The following is a 14142-nucleotide window of genomic DNA, read 5'->3' on the forward strand; positions in this document are numbered from 1 at the left end:
TGGCTGGCCCACTCCAATAAGAGGTGAATGCTGGATAGAGTGAAGTTACCATTATAGGTGCTGACGAAGAGGCTGTTTTATCACTGTCTCCATTAATCCTGAACAAGAAATGCAAGGAAGCCAATCTCCAACTCAGCTCAACCAAGACACGTCGATGAGGCTTGTCAGGAGGAATGATTGCACTAAAGCAATATGACAATGTGAAAGTCATTCACCTAATGTGTAATAAATTAATGGAACAAAAATGTGATGTTTGGTCTCGGGTTAACATACAGCAGTGTTGCAGTAGTTTGAGAATCCTGACAAAGGGTCATTGAGTGAATTTGGTTTGATATAATAGAGGACATGGAGGTTACATACAAAATCTGGTGGAAACATCATGGAAATGAACAGCTGAAAATAGACATGGTGTGATGCGAGTGTTGGTTATTTGGATAACTTTAGGAAGCGTGCTTAATTTGCAAAGAAACCACTGATTATATAAAACATGGCTATGATACAGTAGTGACGCTAGATTTCTCCATGTTTGTGATTGTATCAGTCAGGTGAGTTTCAACATTTGCCCCTAGAGTTTGTCATGGTGTCCATCCATGCCCTGAAACCCCAAACATTTCCTCCTCACATACTGAACACAGTCCAACAACCTTGAGGCTATCTTCAGCATATGCATGTATGTACACATTGCAATTCACCAGAGATGAAAAGATGAAAGTAGCGCCACAAATCTGTTTGCAGTATGCAGAGTATTAGATTCCTGAAGGTTGCACAGTGAAAAAGAAAGCCAGCTCCAATATGACTGCCTCCTGAAAGACCTCTGGATGATTTGAACTGTTTCAAACGTCCTAAACTTTATGATACTTGTCTTATTTACTTGGCAGTTTGATTCACAGATCAATTTAATTGGTTGAGTGTTTTTTTTTTGTTTGTATTAATGGAGAAGTGGGGACAAGGGGGGAAGCATGAAAACAGCATCAAAAAAGTTGAAATATCCCACACCGGAAGATGAAAGCTGTTGTGATTCAACCTTGTTGTAGCAGAGTTTGGCGATAGTGTGGAGGATGGAAAAGGTGTTACACAACAAGTGGGCTTCCAATACTCCCACACAGGGTGCTACAGTACCAGAGACTCAGCCAAATGAAACAGTGATAGGAGTAGGCTGAAGTGCTTCTTTTTCTCTCTCATTTGCCATCTGTCTCTATCTCAGTGCTTCATTTTCACTCCCTCCTTTCCCTCAGTACGCATGATGTACAGCAAACCTCCTTCCTCTATAAAATAAAAAGAAAAAAAAAACGCATATGCAGTGTCACCACATGAGGAAACATCCCTTTTATTTGTGTGGTAAGCATTGTTGCTGTGTTTGCAAGGTACACACCCAAATACTGACACTGAGTGCGCATGTTGTCAGGGGATCAGACAGGAGGGCTGATGGGCTCCTGTGTGAACCTGCAGAGATGAGACGCAGCCAGTTCTGCACAGGAATGCAGCCAAGAATGAAGGCAGAGGAGACCGTAAAAAAGAGAGTGAATGCTTAATCCCAGGAAGCACGCATGATAAGGACATGTGTCTCCTGAGGGAAGAGGCGTCGGCGTGCTGGCAGGAGTGCATTTTGTAGTAGTGGTAGGAAGCAAAGCCTGTGCATGAAAAGCATTTTCTGTACACATTCATCATATGTTTAAACCCTGGAGAGATGTGTTTCTGCATTTTATTAAAGGATAAAAGCACATAAAAGCATTGATTTTCTCTCAGACGTGAACATTCTTTTTGCTCTTAAAGGATAATAGCAGTGGATTTATCATTTTTAGTAGCACATTTACAACAAATCACCTGTATTTGACTTGAAGTCTGGATTCATTTTTGTCAATTTTACATTATTGTTGCATAGAAAGGCTGTTGAAGCATTTTAGTACTGTAAAAACAAATAAATGGAAAACAACAGATGCCTGGAATTGTAAGACAAACTAAACTGTGCAGCATGGTGTGAAAATGTTCAGCAGAAATGTTAAGTATACATAATTAATAGTTATAGAACTAGAATTAACACCCTGGTATGGTCCTTCAAGTTTATATTGTCAAGGAGGTGTGTGTGGTGCTTTGCAGACGATAAAATTGCTCAAGCATTGAGTCTGGCTGTCACACAAGCCTCTCCCTTCCTCCTCTGTAATGAGAAATGGAAAGTTACTAAAGCTGGTTTTTATGATACGTCGGCCACTCCCTGAGGTTTACTCAAAGGTGAAGCGAATGGCGTGCTGCTGTGTCCTGCTGCATGCCCTGTAATGTGTGGTGGGGCGTGCCCCTCATGCGGCTGCAGCACCCACCGATGAGCAGCTTATGACTAATAAATGCAGGAATTTGCATGTGAAAAACAAAATAAGAACAATTTGACCAAGAGATGATTGTAATTGCAAAGTGCACAAATACCGTATGGATGACCTTTTTGTGAGTCTTCAGCAATTAATGAGTCATCCGAGGGCAGGGCTCAACCACTGGGCCAGTAGGCAAATAGACACTGCCCTGATTGTGCTTCAACATGCCCGAAGAGAAAGCTCCTGCTCCTAAATCTAAGATGAATAATGAAGATGTGATTTTATAGATAGATTTATATACAACTGTGAAGCGTTTAGATTGCATTTCAACAGACAAGAAGTGGTGATGACTTAGATGATTTTCTGTGCCTGTTGTGTAATCCCTTTTTAAAGTTATGTCATCATCATATCTGTGAGCCACTGTATCATATCAAGCTCTCAGCCCGGCCCAGCACACCACCAGCAGGGCTGAGATCTCCCAGTCCTGGCCAGAGGGGCTTTTCCAGTGCAGTGTGGTGTTTGGCTCCAGACCCACAGTGATGATGTCAGCTCACTGCATTGAGGTCACAAACTCAATTATACACAAGCATGCCTCATTTTGGATCAATATATAGACCGCTGGGTTTGAAGTATAGTCCAGTACACCAGTTAAAACAGTGTGGTGCATTCGCTGTGCCGTCCTGGAAACACAGTAGTTTCCTGGTGTTCTCTGAAGGTGTTAAAATACATATATGTGTGTATGTGTGTGTTTGCGTGCGTTTAGGTCATGTTGAGTTTGTTGTGCAAACCACAAATTGGATGGTTTCATCATAGAGGAAAGCACTTGAGGGGAGAATCATCATCAGAAAGTAACACGCCCAATCTTTTTAATTTGCATATTATCAATAAAAGCTGCAGTATGTGAGCTTAATAAACACATTGGCACAGTACAGTGCTTCGTGGCATAATTAGCATGGGCCACATGAAATGGTTTGAGGGCCTGGTGTTAATTATTAAGTGGCTGAGTCGGTTGCAGAGCTTTGCAGGCAAACAGCAGCAGAAAGGTCACCGGGAGCAGAGAGCTGAGCTCATTTCTAATGATTAAAAAGTACCCTGCTATCATCTGAAGCTAATATTTTGATGCTACTGTTATGTGATGCAAATGGGCTCACACACACACACACACACACACACACACACACACACACACACACACACACACCCCACACATGCACACACCTACCTGCTCACACAATCACTCGCTTGCACGCACATGCGCGCCCACAGCCCCTTTGGTCTGCAGTAGATTACAGCTCGTAGCTTGTGTTAAGCAGAGCAGGCCATCGTGAGTTTTCACCCCCTCCTCCTCCTCCTCCTCCTCCTCCTCCTCCTCTTCTTCCTCCTCCTCCCTCCCCTGATTATTCTAACTGACAGTGCACTCTGTCTTTTCTGGGTTGCCTCTGCATGCCTCTGGGGCACAGATTGGCACAGAGATAAACTTAGCAACAGCTAGCCGGGTCAGACTGCAGCCCTGATCCAGAGAAAGGAAAAGAGAATGAGTGGGGGGGGGGTGTACCAGAATATATGAGACACAGCAGGTAAAACAGGTCAGCTTTCTGTTGCTCTGTTGGCTTAAAGAGCATTTCTCTAAAAATAATGATGGCTAAAGAGTAAAAAGAAAGACTGTAGGAGGAAACTTTCTTTCTGAAAGTTACATGAGAAGGTCGACACATTTCTCACATCTGTACTCTGTAACTATCAAGCTCGAGCCAGCAGGTGATTAGTTTAGCTTAGCACAAACACTTGCACATACAGACATGAGAGTGGCGTTGATCTGCTCGGCCAACTCTCAGCAACAATGCAAATAATCCTATCTCCCAAAATGTCAAAGTATTCCTTTAACTTGCATGCATCTGTGTTTGTAGAGGGGTGTATTTGAATGCCACACAGGCCGTCCATCACACCAAGGCACTTCAGCTCAAGCGTTTGTTGTAGATACTGACAGAGCTGCTGACATTTCCTCTTCAACATTACACTTGCATTAGAGAAGATATGAGAGCCCGCTCGCCTCTCATGTCAAACTGCGAGCCTCTTTATCTCTAAATCTATATTTTTACCTCTGTCTAACGTGGTTTGTTATCATTCCATCAACGATCTGCTTTCTATTTCCCTCTCATGATACAGATTCCTGCTCTTTTGCCTTTCTTACCTCCTGCTGCGCTCTTGTCACCATAGCAATGTGAGCTGCCTGCCCACGCTTTATATTATCATTTAAAAACAATGGTTCCATGGAACAGAGTTGAAAACAGAGAAGATATCCTGAAGTAAACTTTCCAACACCACAGTCATCAGATTAGCATGATTTCTCTGTGTCATTAGAAGTTAATTAATGATGAATTAGTGGCTGAAAAAGGAAAAAAAAAATGTGGGGGAAATTTGTCATTATCATTCACTAATTCTGTAAAATTTACTATACTATTTACTAAAAGCTATATTTATAACGGCATGGAGCCAGAACTGGTACAAATATCCTGTGGCTACAAACACACAAAGGATATCCCTGCAGGAAGCACTGCCACACTGTCTCACTGGAAACAATGCTTCAACAGGAAGTGATTTATGACCCAAATATGGAAAATCTGATAAGACATTTGGAGCTTTGTTACTGTACATGTTTCAGCAGTATTTATTTCATCACTTTAATCTTAACAACATATTAACAGCGTTCTGACACCAACAACCCCGTGGTGTATAACAGGAGTATCAGATAATATATATCTTAACTTTAGGCTGTTGTCTGCACCGAGCTGCTTATGCAAGACTATCAGACTCACCCAGATGGAGGTCTGCATGGTCTTTATCATTTACACTTGCACTGAATGGTTTTCTTCCACAGGCAGAAAACTGTCGACACAAAGCTTTGTTTCACTGAGGTAATCTGGCTAAAAGGCTAAAAGAAGCACAGACGGTAGAGGAGAGAGAGAGAGAGAGAGAGGGAGGCTTCAATCTGTGTCCAGGCCTCAGGTCACGTTGCGCTCTGATGACGAGCTCTCTGTTCTCGTTTCTATTTTCTCCTCTCCTCTCCTCTCCTCTCCTCTCCTCTCCTCTGCTCCCCTCTCCTCTCCTCTCCTCTCCTCCCCCTTCCTCCCCTCTGCCTCTCCTCTCCTCTCCTCTCCTCTCCTCTCCTCTGCTCCCCTCTCCTCTCCTCTCTTCTCCTCCCCTCTCCTCCCCTCTCCTCTCCTCTCCTCTCCTCTCAAGGTGACCCTGCTCTGTGATGATGCAGCAGAGAGCTTTTTGATAAAAAGGCTAATTTGTTGTGTGTCCTCTTCTGTTGTCCACCTTAAACCATTTTTACACTGTAGCCTACACACCAAATACAATTGATTGTTTTTATTTTAGCTTATTCGGTGTATTACATATGTGTGAATCAGTTCACTTTTACATTTGACATCTTTCTCTTCCCCAAATAAAGTGCGCTTAGAATACAAACGGGTTATACTGTACATATAAGAAAATAATTATGAACACTGAACATAAACGAAAGCCACACACTGTATGTATAAATGTATGTCCTGTGGACCCTATAATGGGTTCTGTACATCCAGTCTGACTGTAAAAATACAATCCTGCCATGTTGATTTATTACATTATGTATATTTTATGTATCAAAAGGAGTTTAATTTAAAAGGGAACAAACTGAGTCTTTTATATATTCTTAACAGAAAGTGAGGTTTTCCACCATCTGGCATAGTCATATAGCTTTTTTCTTCCTCTTACGATTTTACATCAGCCCCTCAGAGATAATGTATCTCTGAGGGGCTGTGGGCTGTGGGAAGGTCATTTAAATGCAGTATGCTCACATACATTATGCTCAGTCAATGTGCTGGCAGTGATAATGATGAATGTGTTGGTTTTTTTAGCCTTGCTTGCTGCAGGGCTCCAAGGGTGGCAACGTCAGTCTGCTGGTATCGCCATTAAATCTGGTACAGACATTCACGTTCCCCTCAGAAAGAGGCTGGTGCTCCTCTGAGTTTTGATTTAGCCCCGTTATCAGGTTTATTAGGTACACTTAGCTAAGATTAATGCAGTCTATAATACAACAGTCCTGCAATAAATCCTCGCTTCACCAGGATTATAATGTCCAGTTTTTTTTTTTTTTTGCTATTTCTAATACGTCTACCTAATTTATATCAGTGAGGGAAGGCTAAGTAACAGAAACACTTCTCAACTAGATGCAATACAATTCGACAGAACCACAAATTATGTCGTCCAAAACGTTTGTAAAGGTGAAGCACCACCACCCCGAAACAACTGCACCAAAAACTAATCATATACTGTCGTATTCTACTGCATTAGCTTTAGCAATGTGTACCCAATAAACTGCCAACTGATTGTACATTCATTACTCTAGACTGAGTGAAGTAGCTTGCAAAGCTAATCTCAGCACTTCCCTAAAAAATCCTGTCACACCCAGAGCCTTAAATGGTCTGCATCCTGTCATGATTAATCTCTTTTCTTTCTCTTTTCTCTCTCCCTCTCTGTGACTCTGACTATTGCTGGTAAAAAAAAGAAAAAAAAAAGAAAAAGAAAAGAAAAAACAGACAGACATGCTCACTGGCATGGCTGTGCTATCTGGGCAGTGAGGTCATGTGGTGCATACAACCAAGAGCGAGAGAGAGAGAGAGAGAGAGAGAGAGACAGATGTCAGGAGTCAGACAGAGACAGACAGGATTTGGAGGGGGTGGGGGGTGGGCAGACAGAGGGAGGATGCCAGGAGAGTGTGTCAGCGCCGACTGGTCAGTAATCTGGCTGACACCTGGTACTACACACAGACACACACACACAAATAAAGGGCGAGTCTGTGTCTTCATTGTGGCTTCTATTGTTAACAGTACACATTTTGTTCCCCTCTAATCGTGAGTCTTGATGTGACTCCAACGGTGCTGTTTACATTCCACCATGACGGCTGTCCCAGGGCGTTAACTGGGATGATAGCAGTAGTGCAATGTGCACCAGCAGACACAATGACAGAAACCAAGACAGGAAGGTGTGGTTGTGGGCAGGTGGGTGATAAGATTTCATGAGATATTCTTTTTTTGTTAAAAAACAAATTTTATTTGTAAATACAAAATGAATCCAAAAAAGTGTTAAGTGCATAAAATACCTGCAAATGTGCATAGAAGCAGAGAAAATAGACCCAGCCAGAGGTAACAAAAAAAGGCATAGATCAAACAAAATACCTTTTTTGTTTTGTTTTGTTTCTCATTCAATATCCCTCCCCTTTTAAAATATATTTTAATATTTGATTATTATCATTATCAAATGACATATAGGTGCTATATTTTCTCAGATAATGGGGTTGGCCTGTTTGTCATAGACCACTTGAACAACTTTGGACAACCTGGACAATATAGACAACCTTCACAACAGCTGACTTCATAAGTTGAGGAGGAGGAGGACTGTGAAATGAGGTTGAAAGCCCCAGGAGAGGCTTATAAGCTAAGATTTGTTGTTTGTTTCCAAGATCGAAAATAAACAAATAAATGTCTTAGTCTTAGGGCTCTTACAAAAAGAGCAGAATCACCGGTCTTAATACATTTTGTAAGAGATAAATAAGTGATGATATCCATGAATTAATTTCCGGCTTCTGAGAGAAGCTTGTTTACATACTGTATAGTGTAGGTACGAGTACAAGCAAGTGGATCTGTTCAAAACTCATTAATCGTCCACATCTTTGTTGTTTAAGTCATCGCTTCACTTGAACACTTCTGACGTGTGCTGTGAACACATTCATGTAAGCTGTCAGAACAAAGGAAAACAAGAAGAGATGTTTTTCTTGGACTCGACTTGCTGTGTGCACAGTAAAGACGACCACGTTAACACCCGGCACTGCCCTCGTCATGGCGATGAATGCGGCTTCTTCCCCTGTAGTGGGTGGGATAGTCCCGTTTTCATGGCGTGATTGCTGTGAATGCATTTCAAGCAGCCAGCACGCAGTCGTTTCCATGGCTACCAGCGGCAAGCCAGCATTTTACAAGTGCAGAGGACTGGGAATGAGGGGGATTACATGGGAACATCTGTGTGTGAGTAGTGCTGTGAAGAGGAGGAGGAGGAGGAGGAGGAGGAGGAGGAGGAGGAGTGAACGATGTTGTTGCTGCACTTCCCCTCTTGATGTCCTGTTTCCTGTTTCCTCCCCTGTGTGGAGTGGAGTATCTGTCCGTCCTCCACGTTTCCCCTTTTGTCTACCGTTTTTTCCAATTGATCTGGCTGCCATCTACACGTCTTCTGGCGTCATCTGCCTCTGTGTGTGTGTAGGAACATGCAGCACACAGTGAACTTCTAATTAAACAGATCCGTAACACTGGCAGAAATCATTTTTAGTCATCAAAGGGAGGTTTCAGGTTGCATACTAAAAAGGGAAACATGCACCGGGACACTGATGATGAATCAAGAGAGCACCCCTGGGTGCTCAGGCAGCTCATTACAGTGCAAGTGTGCTGCTCCTTCGCCTCCCTGTTGTGTTTGTGTGTTATCAGTGTTAATAAACCCTGTTTTTTGCTTTGACTGGGACACAAACAGATCAATACAAACCCCCCCCCCCACACACACACACACACACACACACACCCACACACTCCCTCTCACACCCTCCTCACATTCATCAAGATAAAAGAGTAAGGAAAAGAGGAGGAGGGGGGGTGGGGGGTAGAGAGAGAAGCAGCCAGCAACAGGGGTATGGAAATTGTGAAATATTCATGAGAAACAGACAGGAGAACAGAAAGGAAAGAGACAAAGAGTCAGACAGAGTGCAGCTCTGCATGTGTGTGAGTGTGTGTGTGTGTGTGTGTGTGTGTGTGTGTGTGTGTGTGTGTGTGTGTGTGTGAGAGAGAGAGAGAGAGAGAGAGAGAGAGAGTGAAAAAGCAGATTATTATCCTAATAAGAGGCCTCCCAGCTAAGAGGCTTCATATAAAACATAGTCTTTTATCTGCAGCGTCAGTTAAAGCCTGCTGCTAATTTCCATAGACAAGAGCTTCTATACACTGTCCTACAGGAAGACATTTGCATAAAAATAGTGGGGTCAGTAGAGGCTCCGAATATATAAAGCCCTCTTCACTTGTGTGAGGCTGTGTGTGCGTGTGTGTGTGTGTGTGTGTGTGTGTGTGGCAGTGCAGATGTGTGTGTGAGACTCAGTTTTGTTGCCCGAAGGCAGAGCAGAGCAGAGCAGAAGGCGTGTTGGAACAAATCTTTGAAAAAGATCAATGTTATACAACCTGTTTCTTTTAAAACAGAGCGAGAGAAGTGGCTTTGATTGGTGTAGGTTGATTTCAGATGAATGTTGTTGTACACCGCCCTCTGCTGGCCCGTAGCTCACACTGCTGCAATGACAAAGGCGGAGCTGCTGATGTTTCCGATGAGTGCAGAGAGGGAGTGATCAGGCTGTAATGTCTGTCTCTAAAAAAAACATAAAAAACATCATGTGACTCTGAAGGTGTACGTCCTAAAAACACAACGTCTGGTTTAGTCTGTATCAAGACTTTTAGTTTCATCATTCACCTCTCTGTCAAACTGATTTTTGTGCATTGATTAGACTTAACTGATATCCTCTGGTTTCCAGTTGACCTTTCAGACACATGTTAAGTTACACAAGTTACACATCATTCAGTCCTATTATCTCAATTTAAAAGATATTGCTAAACAAACACAACACGTTTTCTTACCTGTCACACATTTACATTTGCAGTGGTGCCATATTGTTGCTTATTATTGACGGCTTCACTGGCTTCCTGTTAAATTTAGGATTGAAATGCAAAGCCTTTTAATTACTTTTGAGGCCATTCGCAACTTGGCTCCACCAGGTATCAGTACCTTGTTTCTACACAGGAAGAGCTGTAACCAAGGTTTTAAAGACATAATGCTATTTTTTTACATTTTTTTTTTTATGTAATTAACATTTTTGAGCTAGTTTGGTTTGAACTAAAAGCAGATGGAACTGTTATAAATTTGAAATAAAAAGTTTTCTATAGATCCCACGTCCCTAAACTTCAAAATATAAGATGATACAGTCAGCGATCACTGTTTCCTTTGAAAATGGAAGTTTACACAATGTACAAGGTTTTTATAACAAAGACGACCTCATGCTACAGGTTGGCAAACACTTAATAAAGAGTTTTGATTAGAAGTTTTATTTACCTGCTTACCACAGTGCATTTACTGCCCTGTTGTCCCTGCACCAAATAAAACGCAGAAGAGTTTAAAGAGAAGTGAAGAGTTTAAATGTATTAAAATGATTTTAATATGACAAACCACATTGTGCAATCAGTTCCAAGTCTTTGAAAATGACAGCTCTAATTTATAAAACAAGTATAGACATGATATTAATAATTTACTACTATAATTTTGTAGTGATTTACAGTGTTCAAAATGAAATCAGAATATTCACACAGAGTGAAACCCTGTCCCACATTAAAACAAAGACCCAAGTTGACGGTTAGCCTAATCCAGCTTGTCAACTGCAGTGATTTCTCTGCTCCACCCTGGGATGGACTAAGGACAGAGGTGTTGCTGGTTTGACTGGTCTGTGGATCAGTTAACAAAAGACATCCATGTAAAGGTGTTGTCTCAGCAGCAGGTTTCACACTCCCTCTGACCCTGAAATGTGTGCACACATTGAAGCTGAACGCGTAATGGTTGTGACAGAGGGAAGAAAGTCGAGATTAGAGCAGTTTTACAGATGCAATCACTCTGTTTATGTAGACTGTAAAGATTGCACAAAAAAATCTGATAGGATTATGTAGAGTACAATATGATTGAAGATGAATATTAATTCATTCCAATGAAAATGTGCTTAAAGATTAGATTAGATTAGATTTTGATGTTTCCTGAAATTCATTTGGAAATAAATAAAAGATCAAAAACTCAACAGAACAAACTAATCTCTATTTGCTTACATTTAGTAGCCGGTTACATACTCTATTGGTTTCTTGGCAACAAAATGATTAGAAAAATATTGACCTGTAAAATAAAGCATGACAATAACACGAAACTCTAAATGTCTTTTCAAATTTTCGCCTAAAAAGTAAAAATACACTTTGAACTGTGAGCTCCCTCACACCTGCTGAAACCCCAAATATCCAGAGAAAGTACACAGGTTGATCAGGTCAGATTAGATTTTATTTCCTTGTTATCAGGTTGTCCTTGTTGTCAGTGTCACTGTGCTGATGAAGAACTTTCCTGCTCTCTTTCAGTATCATATTTCACTACCATTAATACAAATTTTTAATATATGCGTTGAAGAATTTCATCATAATCATCCCTGTTTCTCAACCCCCCCCCCCCCCCCCCCCCCCCCCCCCACACCCCCCCAGGCGTGAGAGTCCTTGGCCCTGTCTCAAGTGAAACTCCTGTTTTCTCCCGCTCCCTGTTGAGGCCTGACGTTCATTTTTTCTTTTCTTTTGTGGCTGTCCTGTCACTTGCCTCCAACCTCTTTGTTGGCGTTCCCGTTCTGCTTTCCGCCAACGCAGTGATCCTCTGTGACCCAGAGTAAACTACAAGATGCAGCACGAAAGCTGTTTTCCCAAAGGATTCCCCAAAAAACCTTCCCCCCTGCGAATGTGCAGTAGCTTCTAGGACGAGGCCGGTCATGCTCACTGTTGCTCCTCAGCCCATGCTTTTCTGTACGTTGCAGGTGTCAGAGGAGACGACTGAATGGGTTTCACTGCTGCAGTTCCTTCACATTATGAGTTTGCAGCAACGGTTTGGCTTGAAGACAACAGAAACTCCTGCGGGTTCGTACATGCCCGCTGAGATCCTACTGACTGTATCGACGGAGAAATCAAACCTGAGACTGTGTGTGTGTGTGTGTGTGTGTGTGTGTGTGTGTGTATGTGTGAGCATGTGTCTGTGTTGTGATGAATCAAATCAATAATCCCTCAGTGAAACCTCTCCCATGTCACTTGCTCTTCACTGTTTTGCTCTCATCTTCACATTTTGCAGTCGCCAAAAGAGGTTTGATCTCCACTTTTTATTTGTAGCAGCTCCTGAATTGGGTGTCAAATAATTTATTAGACTTATTCTTTTATGTGAAAAATGGTGAAGCTGCGTGTAGAGATGAATCTGAGGATTTGACCTGCAGTACGTGGAAATTACAATGTTCCTATCCAAACGACCCTATCCATTTAAATGACAGCATAACTTAAACTGAATCAAAATTACACTTTGCATCCTCCTCATAAATTTCTAGCCGTACTGTCGTATCTCCTTGTGGGATTTTTTTATCTCTCTTTGTGAAACAGAAGGTTTGTTGTCGTTTGTTGATGTCGCAACATCTCTACCAACAAGCAGCGAAAGGAAGTACATGAGGTGTGTACGAGGTCCCCTCAGTTGAACTTAAACATCACTGATGATATGTGGACAGGCTTCATCCTGTCATTTTGACAGTTGTGGAACTGGAAAAGACACAACCTAAAAGCTGAAGGATCCACACGTGATGAGATAATGCTCCGTACCGTTAGCGTATCGAAAAACAAAATTCCTGTGAATGTTTTATATTTTAACTCATTTTCCAAAAACATTTGAGATCCTGCTCTCTGTTTCCTGCTTCCTCCTGAAGACACATTTCAGGTTTGACAGCAGATCTGGTCAGGCAGTACTTCTCATTGCTAAGTGAGCACACACATGCGTTTGTGTGTGTGTGTGTGTGTGTGTGTGTGTGTGTGTGTGTGTGTGTGTGTGTGTGTGTGTGTGGCTGAACTGGGCTGAACCTGAGTGGAGGCCTGAATGCATGAAGGTGACAAGTCCAACAGCAAAACAACAAATCCAGCTTTTTAGTTTAAAAAAGAAAGTATTTCTCTCAGCTGCTAACAGATTATATTTTTTTTAGATCTTTTTCAGTTTCTGTAAACATTTTTCTCTCTGGGATAAATTTCTGCAGCGTGTCATTTTGTCCATAAATACATTTACTTACTCAATCATTGCACTTGAGTACAGTTGTTATTTACCATGATATTTCCTTTAATTCTACTTTATATTACAAACATTGTACTTTCTACTCCACTACATTTATTTGACAGCTGTAGTTAATAGTGACTTTACAGATTAATACCTTAAAAAGCTGTAATGAGCACAAGCTTGTTTTGCAGTACATTAATCTACCTAATAGTGGGTTGTATGACATACTTAACTTGACATACTTAACTTTACCTTCACCTTGACCAGGGTTAGGGTTGTGGTTAGTACAAGTATGTGTATAATACCACATACTTGTAGTTACTTAAAATGTTGATTGTTGTGTACGAGTTTTATTTCTCAAATACAAATCTGAGGTACTTGTACTTTACACAAGTATTTCCGTTGCCTGCCAGTTTTCACTTTCAAAGGGAAAATGATTGACTTTTACTTACTAAACTACATTTATGTGAAAGCTCTAGTTACTTTACTTTAATAACAAGTTACTGAGGAGTATATACAATAGGTACAATTAGCTTCACCTTGCGCAACTACAACAGTAAAATGCCACATACATATTAATGCATCAGAAAGAATAATAATAGTATAACATTCAATCGGTCATTCTAATGCATTGAGCAATTTTCCTTTTGATACTTTAAGCACATTCAGTTAATAATGGGTGTAATGCTTGCAATAACAAGTGAGCAGGTCGTGATTGCTGCCTGTGCAGGTGAGTTAGAATCAATCACGGCAGACGCAGAACTGGACTGGGCAGAATGGGAGGCTGAACCAGGTGAAGACTGGCAGAGCTTGTTTGACAGAGTCTCCCACGCTTTCTTCAACAATAACTGCCTTCACTGAAGTCAACTCACTGGTCCCATCCGTTAGCCTCCACCACTCGGTTCAGCGTCCG

Source organism: Seriola dumerili, unplaced genomic scaffold (genome assembly GCF_002260705.1).
Source record: "Seriola dumerili isolate Sdu_G_001 unplaced genomic scaffold, Sdu_1.0 BDQW01000149.1, whole genome shotgun sequence".
In the NCBI taxonomy this organism is placed as follows: domain Eukaryota; kingdom Metazoa; phylum Chordata; class Actinopteri; order Carangiformes; family Carangidae; genus Seriola; species Seriola dumerili.